Below are 18,683 nucleotides of genomic sequence, written 5' to 3' on the forward strand. Positions count from 1 at the left end.
TGAAATTTCTGCTTGCGTATGCTGTAGAAGCAAGAATTAAGAGGACTACATTCATTATTTCAGCTGAAAAATGCTTAGTTTATGATTTATAGTCAACATTAATGAAATGTCCCAAACAAGCGTTTTCAGCCCGAGTGGAGCACATTTTGACTGTTTTTTTGGAAACATCATTGTACATTGAAATTTCTGCTTGCGTATGCTTTAGAAGCAAGAATTAAGAGGACTACATTCATTATTTTAGCTGAAAAATGCTTAGTTTTTGATTTATAGTCAACATTAATGAAATGTCCCCAACAGCGTTTTCAGCCCGAGTGGAGCACATTTTGACTGTTTTTTTTAAAAACATCATTGTACATTGAAATTTCTGCTTGCGTATGCTTTAGAAGCAAGAATTAAGAGGACTACATTCATTATTTCAGCTGAAAAATGCTTAGTTTTTGATTTATAGTCAACATTAATGAAATGTCCCCAACAGCGTTTTCAGCCCGAGTGGAGCACATTTTGACTGTTTTTTTTAAAAACATCATTGTACATTGAAATTTCTGCTTGCGTATGCTTTAGAAGCAAGAATTAAGAGGACTACATTCATTATTTCAGCTGAAAAATGCTTAGTTTATGATTTATAGTCAACATTAATGAAATGTCCCAAACAAGCGTTTTCAGCCCGAGTGGAGCACATTTTGACCATTTTTTTAAAAACATCATTGTACATTGAAATTTCTGCTTGCGTCTGCTTTAGAAGCAAGAATTAAGAGGACTACATTCATTATTTCAGCTGAAAAATGCTTAGTTTATGATTTATAGTCAACATTAATGTAATGTCCCAAACAAGCGTTTTCAGCCCGAGTGGAGCACATTTTGACTGTTTTTTTGAAAACATCATTGTACATTGAAATTTCTGCTTGCGTATGCTTTAGAAGCAAGAATTAAGAGGACTACATTCATTATTTCAGCTGAAAAATGCTTAGTTTATGATTTATAGTCAACATTAATGAAATGTCCCCAACAGCGTTTTCAGCCTGAGTGGAGCACATTTTGACTGTTTTTTTAAAAACATCATTGTACATTGAAATTTCTGCTTGCGTATGCTTTAGAAGCAAGAATTAAGAGGACTACATTCATTATTTCAGCTGAAAAATGCTTAGTTTATGATTTATAGTCAACATTAATGTAATGTCCCAAACAAGCGTTTTCAGCCCGAGTGGAGCACATTTTGACTGTTTTTTTGAAAACATCATTGTACATTGAAATTTCTGCTTGCGTATGCTTTAGAAGCAAGAATTAAGAGGACTACATTCATTATTTCAGCTGAAAAATGCTTAGTTTATGATTTATAGTCAACATTAATGAAATGTCCCCAACAGCGTTTTCAGCCTGAGTGGAGCACATTTTGACTGTTTTTTTAAAAACATCATTGTACATTGAAATTTCTGCTTGCGTATGCTTTAGAAGCAAGAATTAAGAGGACTACATTCATTATTTCAGCTGAAAAATGCTTAGTTTTTGATTTATAGTCAACATTAATGAAATGTCCCCAACAGCGTTTTCAGCCCGAGTGGAGCACATTTTGACTGTTTTTTTTAAAAACATCATTGTACATTGAAATTTCTGCTTGCGTATGCTTTAGAAGCAAGAATTAAGAGGACTACATTCATTATTTCAGCTGAAAAATGCTTAGTTTTTGATTTAAAGTCAACATTAATGAAATGTCCCCAACAGCGTTTTCAGCCCGAGTGGAGCACATTTTGACTGTTTTTTTTAAAAACATCATTGTACATTGAAATTTCTGCTTGCGTATGCTTTAGAAGCAAGAATTAAGAGGACTACATTCATTATTTCAGCTGAAAAATGCTTAGTTTATGATTTATAGTCAACATTAATGAAATGTCCCAAACAAGCGTTTTCAGCCCGAGTGGAGCACATTTTGACTGTTTTTTTAAAAACATCATTGTACATTGAAATTTCTGTTTGCGTATGCTTTAGAAGCAAGAATTAAGAGGACTACATTCATTATTTCAGCTGAAAAATGCTTAGTTTATGATTTATAGTCACCATTAATGTAATGTCCCAAACAAGCGTTTTCAGCCCGAGTGGAGCACATTTTGACTGTTTTTTTGAAAACATCATTGTACATTGAAATTTCTGCTTGCGTCTGCTTTAGAAGCAAGAATTAAGAGGACTACATTCATTATTTCAGCTGAAAAATGCTTAGTTTATGATTTATAGTCAACATTAATGAAATGTTCCAAACAAGCGTTTTCAGCCCGAGTGGAGCACATTTTGACCGTTTTTTTAAAAACATCATTGTACATTGAAATTTCTGCTTGCGTATGCTGTAGAAGCAAGAATTAAGAGGACTACATTCATTATTTCAGCTGAAAAATGCTTAGTTTATGATTTATAGTCAACATTAATGAAATGTCCCAAACAAGCGTTTTCAGCCCGAGTGGAGCACATTTTGACTGTTTTTTTGAAAACATCATTGTACATTGAAATTTCTGCTTGCGTATGCTTTAGAAGCAAGAATTAAGAGGACTACATTCATTATTTCAGCTGAAAAATGCTTAGTTTATGATTTATAGTCAACATTAATGAAATGTCCCCAACAGCGTTTTCAGCCTGAGTGGAGCACATTTTGACTGTTTTTTTAAAAACATCATTGTACATTGAAATTTCTGCTTGCGTATGCTTTAGAAGCAAGAATTAAGAGGACTACATTCATTATTTCAGCTGAAAAATGCTTAGTTTTTGATTTATAGTCAACATTAATGAAATGTCCCCAACAGCGTTTTCAGCCCGAGTGGAGCACATTTTGACTGTTTTTTTTAAAAACATCATTGTACATTGAAATTTCTGCTTGCGTATGCTTTAGAAGCAAGAATTAAGAGGACTACATTCATTATTTCAGCTGAAAAATGCTTAGTTTTTGATTTATAGTCAACATTAATGAAATGTCCCCAACAGCGTTTTCAGCCCGAGTGGAGCACATTTTGACTGTTTTTTTTAAAAACATCATTGTACATTGAAATTTCTGCTTGCGTATGCTTTAGAAGCAAGAATTAAGAGGACTACATTCATTATTTCAGCTGAAAAATGCTTAGTTTATGATTTATAGTCAACATTAATGAAATGTCCCAAACAAGCGTTTTCAGCCCGAGTGGAGCACATTTTGACCGTTTTTTTAAAAACATCATTGTACATTGAAATTTCTGTTTGCGTATGCTTTAGAAGCAAGAATTAAGAGGACTACATTCATTATTTCAGCTGAAAAATGCTTAGTTTATGATTTATAGTCACCATTAATGTAATGTCCCAAACAAGCGTTTTCAGCCCGAGTGGAGCACATTTTGACTGTTTTTTTGAAAACATCATTGTACATTGAAATTTCTGCTTGCGTCTGCTTTAGAAGCAAGAATTAAGAGGACTACATTCATTATTTCAGCTGAAAAATGCTTAGTTTATGATTTATAGTCAACATTAATGAAATGTTCCAAACAAGCGTTTTCAGCCCGAGTGGAGCACATTTTGACCGTTTTTTTAAAAACATCATTGTACATTGAAATTTCTGCTTGCGTATGCTGTAGAAGCAAGAATTAAGAGGACTACATTCATTATTTCAGCTGAAAAATGCTTAGTTTATGATTTATAGTCAACATTAATGAAATGTCCCAAACAAGCGTTTTCAGCCCGAGTGGAGCACATTTTGACTGTTTTTTTGAAAACATCATTGTACATTGAAATTTCTGCTTGCGTATGCTTTAGAAGCAAGAATTAAGAGGACTACATTCATTATTTTAGCTGAAAAATGCTTAGTTTTTGATTTATAGTCAACATTAATGAAATGTCCCCAACAGCGTTTTCAGCCCGAGTGGAGCACATTTTGACTGTTTTTTTAAAAAACATCATTGTACATTGAAATTTCTGCTTGCGTATGCTTTAGAAGCAAGAATTAAGAGGACTACATTCATTATTTCAGCTGAAAAATGCTTAGTTTTTGATTTATAGTCAACATTAATGAAATGTCCCCAACAGCGTTTTCAGCCCGAGTGGAGCACATTTTGACTGTTTTTTTTAAAAACATCATTGTACATTGAAATTTCTGCTTGCGTATGCTTTAGAAGCAAGAATTAAGAGGACTACATTCATTATTTCAGCTGAAAAATGCTTAGTTTATGATTTATAGTCAACATTAATGAAATGTCCCAAACAAGCGTTTTCAGCCCGAGTGGAGCACATTTTGACCATTTTTTTAAAAACATCATTGTACATTGAAATTTCTGCTTGCGTCTGCTTTAGAAGCAAGAATTAAGAGGACTACATTCATTATTTCAGCTGAAAAATGCTTAGTTTATGATTTATAGTCAACATTAATGTAATGTCCCAAACAAGCGTTTTCAGCCCGAGTGGAGCACATTTTGACTGTTTTTTTGAAAACATCATTGTACATTGAAATTTCTGCTTGCGTATGCTTTAGAAGCAAGAATTAAGAGGACTACATTCATTATTTCAGCTGAAAAATGCTTAGTTTATGATTTATAGTCAACATTAATGAAATGTCCCCAACAGCGTTTTCAGCCTGAGTGGAGCACATTTTGACTGTTTTTTTTAAAAACATCATTGTACATTGAAATTTCTGCTTGCGTATGCTTTAGAAGCAAGAATTAAGAGGACTACATTCATTATTTCAGCTGAAAAATGCTTAGTTTATGATTTATAGTCAACATTAATGTAATGTCCCAAACAAGCGTTTTCAGCCCGAGTGGAGCACATTTTGACTGTTTTTTTGAAAACATCATTGTACATTGAAATTTCTGCTTGCGTATGCTTTAGAAGCAAGAATTAAGAGGACTACATTCATTATTTCAGCTGAAAAATGCTTAGTTTATGATTTATAGTCAACATTAATGAAATGTCCCCAACAGCGTTTTCAGCCTGAGTGGAGCACATTTTGACTGTTTTTTTAAAAACATCATTGTACATTGAAATTTCTGCTTGCGTATGCTTTAGAAGCAAGAATTAAGAGGACTACATTCATTATTTCAGCTGAAAAATGCTTAGTTTTTGATTTATAGTCAACATTAATGAAATGTCCCCAACAGCGTTTTCAGCCCGAGTGGAGCACATTTTGACTGTTTTTTTTAAAAACATCATTGTACATTGAAATTTCTGCTTGCGTATGCTTTAGAAGCAAGAATTAAGAGGACTACATTCATTATTTCAGCTGAAAAATGCTTAGTTTATGATTTATAGTCAACATTAATGAAATGTTCCAAACAAGCGTTTTCAGCCCGAGTGGAGCACATTTTGACCGTTTTTTTAAAAACATCATTGTACATTGAAATTTCTGCTTGCGTCTGCTTTAGAAGCAAGAATTAAGAGGACTACATTCATTATTTCAGCTGAAAAATGCTTAGTTTATGATTTATAGTCAACATTAATGTAATGTCCCAAACAAGCGTTTTCAGCCCGAGTGGAGCACATTTTGACTGTTTTTTTGAAAACATCATTGTACATTGAAATTTCTGCTTGTGTATGCTTTAGAAGCAAGAATTAAGAGGACTACATTCATTATTTCAGCTGAAAAATGCTTAGTTTATGATTTATAGTCAACATTAATGTAATGTCCCAAACAAGCGTTTTCAGCCCGAGTGGAGCACATTTTGACTGTTTTTTTGAAAACATCATTGTACATTGAAATTTCTGCTTGCGTATGCTTTAGAAGCAAGAATTAAGAGGACTACATTCATTATTTCAGCTGAAAAATGCTTAGTTTATGATTTATAGTCACCATTAATGTAATGTCCCAAAAAAGCGTTTTCAGCCCGAGTGGAGCACATTTTGACTGTTTTTTTGAAAACATCATTGTACATTGAAATTTCTGCTTGCGTCTGCTTTAGAAGCAAGAATTAAGAGGACTACATTCATTATTTCAGCTGAAAAATGCTTAGTTTATGATTTATAGTCAACATTAATGAAATGTTCCAAACAAGCGTTTTCAGCCCGAGTGGAGCACATTTTGACCGTTTTTTTAAAAACATCATTGTACATTGAAATTTCTGCTTGCGTATGCTGTAGAAGCAAGAATTAAGAGGACTACATTCATTATTTCAGCTGAAAAATGCTTAGTTTTTGATTTATAGTCAACATTAATGAAATGTCCCCAACAGCGTTTTCAGCCCGAGTGGAGCACATTTTGACTGTTTTTTTTAAAAACATCATTGTACATTGAAATTTCTGCTTGCGTATGCTTTAGAAGCAAGAATTAAGAGGACTACATTCATTATTTCAGCTGAAAAATGCTTAGTTTATGATTTATAGTCAACATTTATGAAATGTCCCCAACAGCGTTTTCAGCCTGAGTGGAGCACATTTTGACTGTTTTTTTAAAAACATCATTGTACATTGAAATTTCTGCTTGCGTATGCTTTAGAAGCAAGAATTAAGAGGACTACATTCATTATTTCAGCTGAAAAATGCTTAGTTTTTGATTTATAGTCAACATTAATGAAATGTCCCCAACAGCGTTTTCAGCCCGAGTGGAGCACATTTTGACTGTTTTTTTTAAAAACATCATTGTACATTGAAATTTCTGCTTGCGTATGCTTTAGAAGCAAGAATTAAGAGGACTACATTCATTATTTCAGCTGAAAAATGCTTAGTTTTTGATTTATAGTCAACATTAATGAAATGTCCCCGACAGCGTTTTCAGCCCGAGTGGAGCACATTTTGACTGTTTTTTTTAAAAACATCATTGTACATTGAAATTTCTGCTTGTGTATGCTTTAGAAGCAAGAATTAAGAGGACTACATTCATTATTTCAGCTGAAAAATGCTTAGTTTATGATTTATAGTCAACATTAATGAAATGTTCCAAACAAGCGTTTTCAGCCCGAGTGGAGCACATTTTGACAGTTTTTTTAAAAACATCATTGTACATTGAAATTTCTGCTTGCGTCTGCTTTAGAAGCAAGAATTAAGAGGACTACATTCATTATTTCAGCTGAAAAATGCTTAGTTTATGATTTATAGTCAACATTAATGTAATGTCCCAAACAAGCGTTTTCAGCCCGAGTGGAGCACATTTTGACTGTTTTTTTGAAAACATCATTGTACATTGAAATTTCTGCTTGTGTATGCTTTAGAAGCAAGAATTAAGAGGACTACATTCATTATTTCAGCTGAAAAATGCTTAGTTTATGATTTATAGTCAACATTAATGTAATGTCCCAAACAAGCGTTTTCAGCCCGAGTGGAGCACATTTTGACTGTTTTTTTGAAAACATCATTGTACATTGAAATTTCTGCTTGCGTATGCTTTAGAAGCAAGAATTAAGAGGACTACATTCATTATTTCAGCTGAAAAATGCTTAGTTTATGATTTATAGTCACCATTAATGTAATGTCCCAAACAAGCGTTTTCAGCCCGAGTGGAGCACATTTTGACTGTTTTTTTGAAAACATCATTGTACATTGAAATTTCTGCTTGCGTCTGCTTTAGAAGCAAGAATTAAGAGGACTACATTCATTATTTCAGCTGAAAAATGCTTAGTTTATGATTTATAGTCAACATTAATGAAATGTTCCAAACAAGCGTTTTCAGCCCGAGTGGAGCACATTTTGACCGTTTTTTTAAAAACATCATTGTACATTGAAATTTCTGCTTGCGTATGCTGTAGAAGCAAGAATTAAGAGGACTACATTCATTATTTCAGCTGAAAAATGCTTAGTTTTTGATTTATAGTCAACATTAATGAAATGTCCCCAACAGCGTTTTCAGCCCGAGTGGAGCACATTTTGACTGTTTTTTTTAAAAACATCATTGTACATTGAAATTTCTGCTTGCGTATGCTTTAGAAGCAAGAATTAAGAGGACTACATTCATTATTTCAGCTGAAAAATGCTTAGTTTTTGATTTATAGTCAACATTAATGAAATGTCCCCAACAGTGTTTTCAGCCCGAGTGGAGCACATTTTGACTGTTTTTTTTAAAAACATCATTGTACATTGAAATTTCTTCTTGCGTATGCTTTAGAAGCAAGAATTAAGAGGACTACATTCATTATTTCAGCTGAAAAATGCCTAGTTTATGATTTATAGTCAACATTAATGAAATGTCCCAAACAAGCGTTTTCAGCCCGAGTGGAGCACATTTTGACCGTTTTTTTAAAAACATCATTGTACATTGAAATTTCTGTTTGCGTATGCTTTAGAAGCAAGAATTAAGAGGACTACATTCATTATTTCAGCTGAAAAATGCTTAGTTTATGATTTATAGTCAACATTAATGTAATGTCCCAAACAAGCGTTTTCAGCCCGAGTGGAGCACATTTTGACTGTTTTTTTGAAAACATCATTGTACATTGAAATTTCTGCTTGCGTATGCTTTAGAAGCAAGAATTAAGAGGACTACATTCATTATTTCAGCTGAAAAATTCTTAGTTTATGATTTATAGTCAACATTAATGAAATGTTCCAAACAAGCGTTTTCAGCCCGAGTGGAGCACATTTTGACCGTTTTTTTAAAAACATCATTGTACATTGAAATTTCTGCTTGCGTATGCTGTAGAAGCAAGAATTAAGAGGACTACATTCATTATTTCAGCTGAAAAATGCTTAGTTTATGATTTATAGTCAACATTAATGTAATGTCCCAAACAAGCGTTTTCAGTCCGAGTGGAGCACATTTTGACTGTTTTTTTAAAAACATCATTGTACATTGAAATTTCTGCTTGCGTATGCTTTAGAAGCAAGAATTAAGAGGACTACATTCATTATTTCAGCTGAAAAATGCTTAGTTTATGATTTATAGTCAACATTAATGAAATGTCCCCAACAGCGTTTTCAGCCTGAGTGGAGCACATTTTGACTGTTTTTTTTAAAAACATCATTGTACATTGAAATTTCTGCTTGCGTATGCTTTAGAAGCAAGAATTAAGAGGACTACATTCATTATTTCAGCTGAAAAATGCTTAGTTTTTGATTTATAGTCAACATTAATGAAATGTCCCCGACAGCGTTTTCAGCCCGAGTGGAGCACATTTTGACTGTTTTTTTTAAAAACATCATTGTACATTGAAATTTCTGCTTGCGTATGCTTTAGAAGCAAGAATTAAGAGGACTACATTCATTATTTCAGCTGAAAAATGCTTAGTTTATGATTTATAGTCAACATTAATGAAATGTTCCAAACAAGCGTTTTCAGCCCGAGTGGAGCACATTTTGACCGTTTTTTTAAAAACATCATTGTACATTGAAATTTCTGCTTGCGTCTGCTTTAGAAGCAAGAATTAAGAGGACTACATTCATTATTTCAGCTGAAAAATGCTTAGTTTATGATTTATAGTCAACATTAATGTAATGTCCCAAACAAGCGTTTTCAGCCCGAGTGGAGCACATTTTGACTGTTTTTTTGAAAACATCATTGTACATTGAAATTTCTGCTTGTGTATGCTTTAGAAGCAAGAATTAAGAGGACTACATTCATTATTTCAGCTGAAAAATGCTTAGTTTATGATTTATAGTCAACATTAATGTAATGTCCCAAACAAGCGTTTTCAGCCCGAGTGGAGCACATTTTGACTGTTTTTTTGAAAACATCATTGTACATTGAAATTTCTGCTTGCGTATGCTTTAGAAGCAAGAATTAAGAGGACTACATTCATTATTTCAGCTGAAAAATGCTTAGTTTATGATTTATAGTCACCATTAATGTAATGTCCCAAACAAGCGTTTTCAGCCCGAGTGGAGCACATTTTGACTGTTTTTTTGAAAACATCATTGTACATTGAAATTTCTGCTTGCGTCTGCTTTAGAAGCAAGAATTAAGAGGACTACATTCATTATTTCAGCTGAAAAATGCTTAGTTTATGATTTATAGTCAACATTAATGAAATGTTCCAAACAAGCGTTTTCAGCCCGAGTGGAGCACATTTTGACCGTTTTTTTAAAAACATCATTGTACATTGAAATTTCTGCTTGCGTATGCTGTAGAAGCAAGAATTAAGAGGACTACATTCATTATTTCAGCTGAAAAATGCTTAGTTTTTGATTTATAGTCAACATTAATGAAATGTCCCCAACAGCGTTTTCAGCCCGAGTGGAGCACATTTTGACTGTTTTTTTTAAAAACATCATTGTACATTGAAATTTCTGCTTGCGTATGCTTTAGAAGCAAGAATTAAGAGGACTACATTCATTATTTCAGCTGAAAAATGCTTAGTTTATGATTTATAGTCAACATTTATGAAATGTCCCCAACAGCGTTTTCAGCCTGAGTGGAGCACATTTTGACTGTTTTTTTAAAAACATCATTGTACATTGAAATTTCTGCTTGCGTATGCTTTAGAAGCAAGAATTAAGAGGACTACATTCATTATTTCAGCTGAAAAATGCTTAGTTTTTGATTTATAGTCAACATTAATGAAATGTCCCCAACAGCGTTTTCAGCCCGAGTGGAGCACATTTTGACTGTTTTTTTTAAAAACATCATTGTACATTGAAATTTCTGCTTGCGTATGCTTTAGAAGCAAGAATTAAGAGGACTACATTCATTATTTCAGCTGAAAAATGCTTAGTTTTTGATTTATAGTCAACATTAATGAAATGTCCCCGACAGCGTTTTCAGCCCGAGTGGAGCACATTTTGACTGTTTTTTTTAAAAACATCATTGTACATTGAAATTTCTGCTTGCGTATGCTTTAGAAGCAAGAATTAAGAGGACTACATTCATTATTTCAGCTGAAAAATGCTTAGTTTATGATTTATAGTCAACATTAATGAAATGTTCCAAACAAGCGTTTTCAGCCCGAGTGGAGCACATTTTGACAGTTTTTTTAAAAACATCATTGTACATTGAAATTTCTGCTTGCGTCTGCTTTAGAAGCAAGAATTAAGAGGACTACATTCATTATTTCAGCTGAAAAATGCTTAGTTTATGATTTATAGTCAACATTAATGTAATGTCCCAAACAAGCGTTTTCAGCCCGAGTGGAGCACATTTTGACTGTTTTTTTGAAAACATCATTGTACATTGAAATTTCTGCTTGTGTATGCTTTAGAAGCAAGAATTAAGAGGACTACATTCATTATTTCAGCTGAAAAATGCTTAGTTTATGATTTATAGTCAACATTAATGTAATGTCCCAAACAAGCGTTTTCAGCCCGAGTGGAGCACATTTTGACTGTTTTTTTGAAAACATCATTGTACATTGAAATTTCTGCTTGCGTATGCTTTAGAAGCAAGAATTAAGAGGACTACATTCATTATTTCAGCTGAAAAATGCTTAGTTTATGATTTATAGTCACCATTAATGTAATGTCCCAAACAAGCGTTTTCAGCCCGAGTGGAGCACATTTTGACTGTTTTTTTGAAAACATCATTGTACATTGAAATTTCTGCTTGCGTCTGCTTTAGAAGCAAGAATTAAGAGGACTACATTCATTATTTCAGCTGAAAAATGCTTAGTTTATGATTTATAGTCAACATTAATGAAATGTTCCAAACAAGCGTTTTCAGCCCGAGTGGAGCACATTTTGACCGTTTTTTTAAAAACATCATTGTACATTGAAATTTCTGCTTGCGTATGCTTTAGAAGCAAGAATTAAGAGGACTACATTCATTATTTCAGCTGAAAAATGCTTAGTTTATGATTTATAGTCAACATTAATGAAATGTTCCAAACAAGCGTTTTCAGCCCGAGTGGAGCACATTTTGACCGTTTTTTTAAAAACATCATTGTACATTGAAATTTCTGTTTGCGTATGCTTTAGAAGCAAGAATTAAGAGGACTACATTCATTATTTCAGCTGAAAAATGCTTAGTTTTTGATTTATAGTCAACATTAATGAAATGTCCCCAACAGCGTTTTCAGCCCGAGTGGAGCACATTTTGACTGTTTTTTTTAAAAACATCATTATACATTGAAATTTCTGCTTGCGTATGCTTTAGAAGCAAGAATTAAGAGGACTACATTCATTATTTCAGCTGAAAAATGCTTAGTTTATGATTTATAGTCAACATTAATGAAATGTCCCAAACAAGCGTTTTCAGCCCGAGTGGAGCACATTTTGACCGTTTTTTTAAAAACATCATTGTACATTGAAATTTCTGTTTGCGTATGCTTTAGAAGCAAGAATTAAGAGGACTACATTCATTATTTCAGCTGAAAAATGCTTAGTTTATGATTTATAGTCACCATTAATGTAATGTCCCAAACAAGCGTTTTCAGCCCGAGTGGAGCACATTTTGACTGTTTTTTTGAAAACATCATTGTACATTGAAATTTCTGCTTGCGTCTGCTTTAGAAGCAAGAATTAAGAGGACTACATTCATTATTTCAGCTGAAAAATGCTTAGTTTATGATTTATAGTCAACATTAATGAAATGTTCCAAACAAGCGTTTTCAGCCCGAGTGGAGCACATTTTGACCGTTTTTTTAAAAACATCATTGTACATTGAAATTTCTGCTTGCGTATGCTGTAGAAGCAAGAATTAAGAGGACTACATTCATTATTTCAGCTGAAAAATGCTTAGTTTATGATTTATAGTCAACATTAATGAAATGTCCCAAACAAGCGTTTTCAGCCCGAGTGGAGCACATTTTGACTGTTTTTTTGAAAACATCATTGTACATTGAAATTTCTGCTTGCGTATGCTTTAGAAGCAAGAATTAAGAGGACTACATTCATTATTTCAGCTGAAAAATGCTTAGTTTTTGATTTATAGTCAACATTAATGAAATGTCCCCAACAGCGTTTTCAGCCCGAGTGGAGCACATTTTGACTGTTTTTTTTAAAAACATCATTGTACATTGAAATTTCTGCTTGCGTATGCTTTAGAAGCAAGAATTAAGAGGACTACATTCATTATTTCAGCTGAAAAATGCTTAGTTTTTGATTTATAGTCAACATTAATGAAATGTCCCCAACAGCGTTTTCAGCCCGAGTGGAGCACATTTTGACTGTTTTTTTTAAAAACATCATTGTACATTGAAATTTCTGCTTGCGTATGCTTTAGAAGCAAGAATTAAGAGGACTACATTCATTATTTCAGCTGAAAAATGCTTAGTTTATGATTTATAGTCAACATTAATGAAATGTTCCAAACAAGCGTTTTCAGCCCGAGTGGAGCACATTTTGACCGTTTTTTTAAAAACATCATTGTACATTGAAATTTCTGTTTGCGTATGCTTTAGAAGCAAGAATTAAGAGGACTACATTCATTATTTCAGCTGAAAAATGCTTAGTTCATGATTTATAGTCAACATTAATGTAATGTCCCAAACAAGCGTTTTCAGCCCGAGTGGAGCACATTTTGACTGTTTTTTTTAAAAACATCATTGTACATTGAAATTTCTGCTTGCGTATGCTTTAGAAGCAAGAATTAAGAGGACTACATTCATTATTTCAGCTGAAAAAAACTTAGTTTATGATTTATAGTCAACATTAATGAAATGTCCCCAACAGCGTTTTCAGCCTGAGTGGAGCACATTTTGACTGTTTTTTAAAAAACATCATTGTACATTGAAATTTCTGCTTGCGTATGCTTTAGAAGCAAGAATTAAGAGGACTACATTCATTATTTCAGCTGAAAAATGCTTAGTTTTTGATTTATAGTCAACATTAATGAAATGTCCCCAACAGCGTTTTCAGCCCGAGTGGAGCACATTTTGACTGTTTTTTTTAAAAACATCATTGTACATTGAAATTTCTGCTTGCGTATTCTTTAGAAGCAAGAATTAAGAGGACTACATTCATTATTTCAGCTGAAAAATGCTTAGTTTTTGATTTATAGTCAACATTAATGAAATGTCCCCAACAGCGTTTTCAGCCCGAGTGGAGCACATTTTGACTGTTTTTTTTAAAAACATCATTGTACATTGAAATTTCTGCTTGCGTCTGCTTTAGAAGCAAGAATTAAGAGGACTACATTCATTATTTCAGCTGAAAAATGCTTAGTTTATGATTTATAGTCAACATTAATGAAATGTCCCCAACAGCGTTTTCAGCCTGAGTGGAGCACATTTTGACTGTTTTTTTAAAAACATCATTGTACATTGAAATTTCTGCTTGCGTATTCTTTAGAAGCAAGAATTAAGAGGACTACATTCATTATTTCAGCTGAAAAATGCTTAGTTTTTGATTTATAGTCAACATTAATGAAATGTCCCCAACAGCGTTTTCAGCCCGAGTGGAGCACATTTTGACTGTTTTTTTTAAAAACATCATTGTACATTGAAATTTCTGCTTGCGTCTGCTTTAGAAGCAAGAATTAAGAGGACTACATTCATTATTTCAGCTGAAAAATGCTTAGTTTATGATTTATAGTCACCATTAATGTAATGTCCCAAACAAGCGTTTTCAGCCCGAGTGGAGCACATTTTGACTGTTTTTTTGAAAACATCATTGTACATTGAAATTTCTGCTTGCGTCTGCTTTAGAAGCAAGAATTAAGAGGACTACATTCATTATTTCAGCTGAAAAATGCTTAGTTTATGATTTATAGTCAACATTAATGAAATGTTCCAAACAAGCGTTTTCAGCCCGAGTGGAGCACATTTTGACCGTTTTTTTAAAAACATCATTGTACATTGAAATTTCTGCTTGCGTATGCTGTAGAAGCAAGAATTAAGAGGACTACATTCATTATTTCAGCTGAAAAATGCTTAGTTTATGATTTATAGTCAACATTAATGAAATGTCCCAAACAAGCGTTTTCAGCCCGAGTGGAGCACATTTTGACTGTTTTTTTGAAAACATCATTGTACATTGAAATTTCTGCTTGCGTATGCTTTAGAAGCAAGAATTAAGAGGACTACATTCATTATTTCAGCTGAAAAATGCTTAGTTTTTGATTTATAGTCAACATTAATGAAATGTCCCCAACAGCGTTTTCAGCCCGAGTGGAGCACATTTTGACTGTTTTTTTTAAAAACATCATTGTACATTGAAATTTCTGCTTGCGTATGCTTTAGAAGCAAGAATTAAGAGGACTACATTCATTATTTCAGCTGAAAAATGCTTAGTTTTTGATTTATAGTCAACATTAATGAAATGTCCCCAACAGCGTTTTCAGCCCGAGTGGAGCACATTTTGACTGTTTTTTTAAAAACATCATTGTACATTGAAATTTCTGCTTGCGTATGCTTTAGAAGCAAGATTTAAGAGGACTACATTCATTATTTCAGCTGAAAAATGCTTAGTTTATGATTTATAGTCAACATTAATGAAATGTCCCAAACAAGCGTTTTCAGCCCGAGTGGAGCACATTTTGACCATTTTTTTAAAAACATCATTGTACATTGAAATTTCTGCTTGCGTCTGCTTTAGAAGCAAGAATTAAGAGGACTACATTCATTATTTCAGCTGAAAAATGCTTAGTTTATGATTTATAGTCAACATTAATGTAATGTCCCAAACAAGCGTTTTCAGCCCGAGTGGAGCACATTTTGACTGTTTTTTTGAAAACATCATTGTACATTGAAATTTCTGCTTGCGTATGCTTTAGAAGCAAGAATTAAGAGGACTACATTCATTATTTCAGCTGAAAAATGCTTAGTTTATGATTTATAGTCAACATTAATGAAATGTCCCCAACAGCGTTTTCAGCCTGAGTGGAGCACATTTTGACTGTTTTTTTAAAAACATCATTGTACATTGAAATTTCTGCTTGCGTATGCTTTAGAAGCAAGAATTAAGAGGACTACATTCATTATTTCAGCTGAAAAATGCTTAGTTTATGATTTATAGTCAACATTAATGTAATGTCCCAAACAAGCGTTTTCAGCCCGAGTGGAGCACATTTTGACTGTTTTTTTGAAAACATCATTGTACATTGAAATTTCTGCTTGCGTATGCTTTAGAAGCAAGAATTAAGAGGACTACATTCATTATTTCAGCTGAAAAATGCTTAGTTTATGATTTATAGTCAACATTAATGAAATGTCCCCAACAGCGTTTTCAGCCTGAGTGGAGCACATTTTGACTGTTTTTTTAAAAACATCATTGTACATTGAAATTTCTGCTTGCGTATGCTTTAGAAGCAAGAATTAAGAGGACTACATTCATTATTTCAGCTGAAAAATGCTTAGTTTTTGATTTATAGTCAACATTAATGAAATGTCCCCAACAGCGTTTTCAGCCCGAGTGGAGCACATTTTGACTGTTTTTTTTAAAAACATCATTGTACATTGAAATTTCTGCTTGCGTATGCTTTAGAAGCAAGAATTAAGAGGACTACATTCATTATTTCAGCTGAAAAATGCTTAGTTTTTGATTTATAGTCAACATTAATGAAATGTCCCCAACAGCGTTTTCAGCCCGAGTGGAGCACATTTTGACTGTTTTTTTTAAAAACATCATTGTACATTGAAATTTCTGCTTGCGTATGCTTTAGAAGCAAGAATTAAGAGGACTACATTCATTATTTCAGCTGAAAAATGCTTAGTTTATGATTTATAGTCAACATTAATGAAATGTCCCAAACAAGCGTTTTCAGCCCGAGTGGAGCACATTTTGACCGTTTTTTTAAAAACATCATTGTACATTGAAATTTCTGTTTGCGTATGCTTTAGAAGCAAGAATTAAGAGGACTACATTCATTATTTCAGCTGAAAAATGCTTAGTTTATGATTTATAGTCACCATTAATGTAATGTCCCAAACAAGCGTTTTCAGCCCGAGTGGAGCACATTTTGACTGTTTTTTTGAAAACATCATTGTACATTGAAATTTCTGCTTGCGTCTGCTTTAGAAGCAAGAATTAAGAGGACTACATTCATTATTTCAGCTGAAAAATGCTTAGTTTATGATTTATAGTCAACATTAATGAAATGTTCCAAACAAGCGTTTTCAGCCCGAGTGGAGCACATTTTGACCGTTTTTTTAAAAACATCATTGTACATTGAAATTTCTGCTTGCGTATGCTGTAGAAGCAAGAATTAAGAGGACTACATTCATTATTTCAGCTGAAAAATGCTTAGTTTATGATTTATAGTCAACATTAATGAAATGTCCCAAACAAGCGTTTTCAGCCCGAGTGGAGCACATTTTGACCGTTTTTTTAAAAACATCATTGTACATTGAAATTTCTGCTTGCGTATGCTGTAGAAGCAAGAATTAAGAGGACTACATTCATTATTTCAGCTGAAAAATGCTTAGTTTATGATTTATAGTCAACATTAATGAAATGTCCCAAACAAGCGTTTTCAGCCCGAGTGGAGCACATTTTGACTGTTTTTTTGAAAACATCATTGTACATTGAAATTTCTGCTTGCGTATGCTTTAGAAGCAAGAATTAAGAGGACTACATTCATTATTTCAGCTGAAAAATGCTTAGTTTATGATTTATAGTCAACATTAATGAAATGTCCCCAACAGCGTTTTCAGCCTGAGTGGAGCACATTTTGACTGTTTTTTTAAAAACATCATTGTACATTGAAATTTCTGCTTGCGTATGCTTTAGAAGCAAGAATTAAGAGGACTACATTCATTATTTCAGCTGAAAAATGCTTAGTTTTTGATTTATAGTCAACATTAATGAAATGTCCCCAACAGCGTTTTCAGCCCGAGTGGAGCACATTTTGACTGTTTTTTTTAAAAACATCATTGTACATTGAAATTTCTGCTTGCGTATGCTTTAGAAGCAAGAATTAAGAGGACTACATTCATTATTTCAGCTGAAAAATGCTTAGTTTTTGATTTATAGTCAACATTAATGAAATGTCCCCAACAGCGTTTTCAGCCCGAGTGGAGCACATTTTGACTGTTTTTTTTAAAAACATCATTGTACATTGAAATTTCTGCTTGCGTATGCTTTAGAAGCAAGAATTAAGAGGACTACATTCATTATTTCAGCTGAAAAATGCTTAGTTTATGATTTATAGTCAACATTAATGAAATGTCCCAAACAAGCGTTTTCAGCCCGAGTGGAGCACATTTTGACCGTTTTTTTAAAAACATCATTGTACATTGAAATTTCTGTTTGCGTATGCTTTAGAAGCAAGAATTAAGAGGACTACATTCATTATTTCAGCTGAAAAATGCTTAGTTTATGATTTATAGTCACCATTAATGTAATGTCCCAAACAAGCGTTTTCAGCCCGAGTGGAGCACATTTTGACTGTTTTTTTGAAAACATCATTGTACATTGAAATTTCTGCTTGCGTCTGCTTTAGAAGCAAGAATTAAGAGGACTACATTCATTATTTCAGCTGAAAAATGCTTAGTTTATGATTTATAGTCAACATTAATGAAATGTTCCAAACAAGCGTTTTCAGCCCGAGTGGAGCACATTTTGACCGTTTTTTTAAAAACATCATTGTACATTGAAATTTCTGCTTGCGTATGCTGTAGAAGCAAGAATTAAGAGGACTACATTCATTATTTCAGCTGAAAAATGCTTAGTTTATGATTTATAGTCAACATTAATGAAATGTCCCAAACAAGCGTTTTCAGCCCGAGTGGAGCACATTTTGACTGTTTTTTTGAAAACATCATTGTACATTGAAATTTCTGCTTGCGTATGCTTTAGAAGCAAGAATTAAGAGGACTACATTCATTATTTCAGCTGAAAAATGCTTAGTTTTTGATTTATAGTCAACATTAATGAAATGTCCCCAACAGCGTTTTCAGCCCGAGTGGAGCACATTTTGACTGTTTTTTTTAAAAACATCATTGTACATTGAA

The sequence above is a fragment of the Hippichthys cyanospilos genome, chromosome 16, assembly GCF_059441005.1.
Source record: "Hippichthys cyanospilos isolate Australia breed blue-spotted pipefish chromosome 16, RoL_Hcya_1.0, whole genome shotgun sequence".
NCBI lineage: Eukaryota > Metazoa > Chordata > Actinopteri > Syngnathiformes > Syngnathidae > Hippichthys > Hippichthys cyanospilos.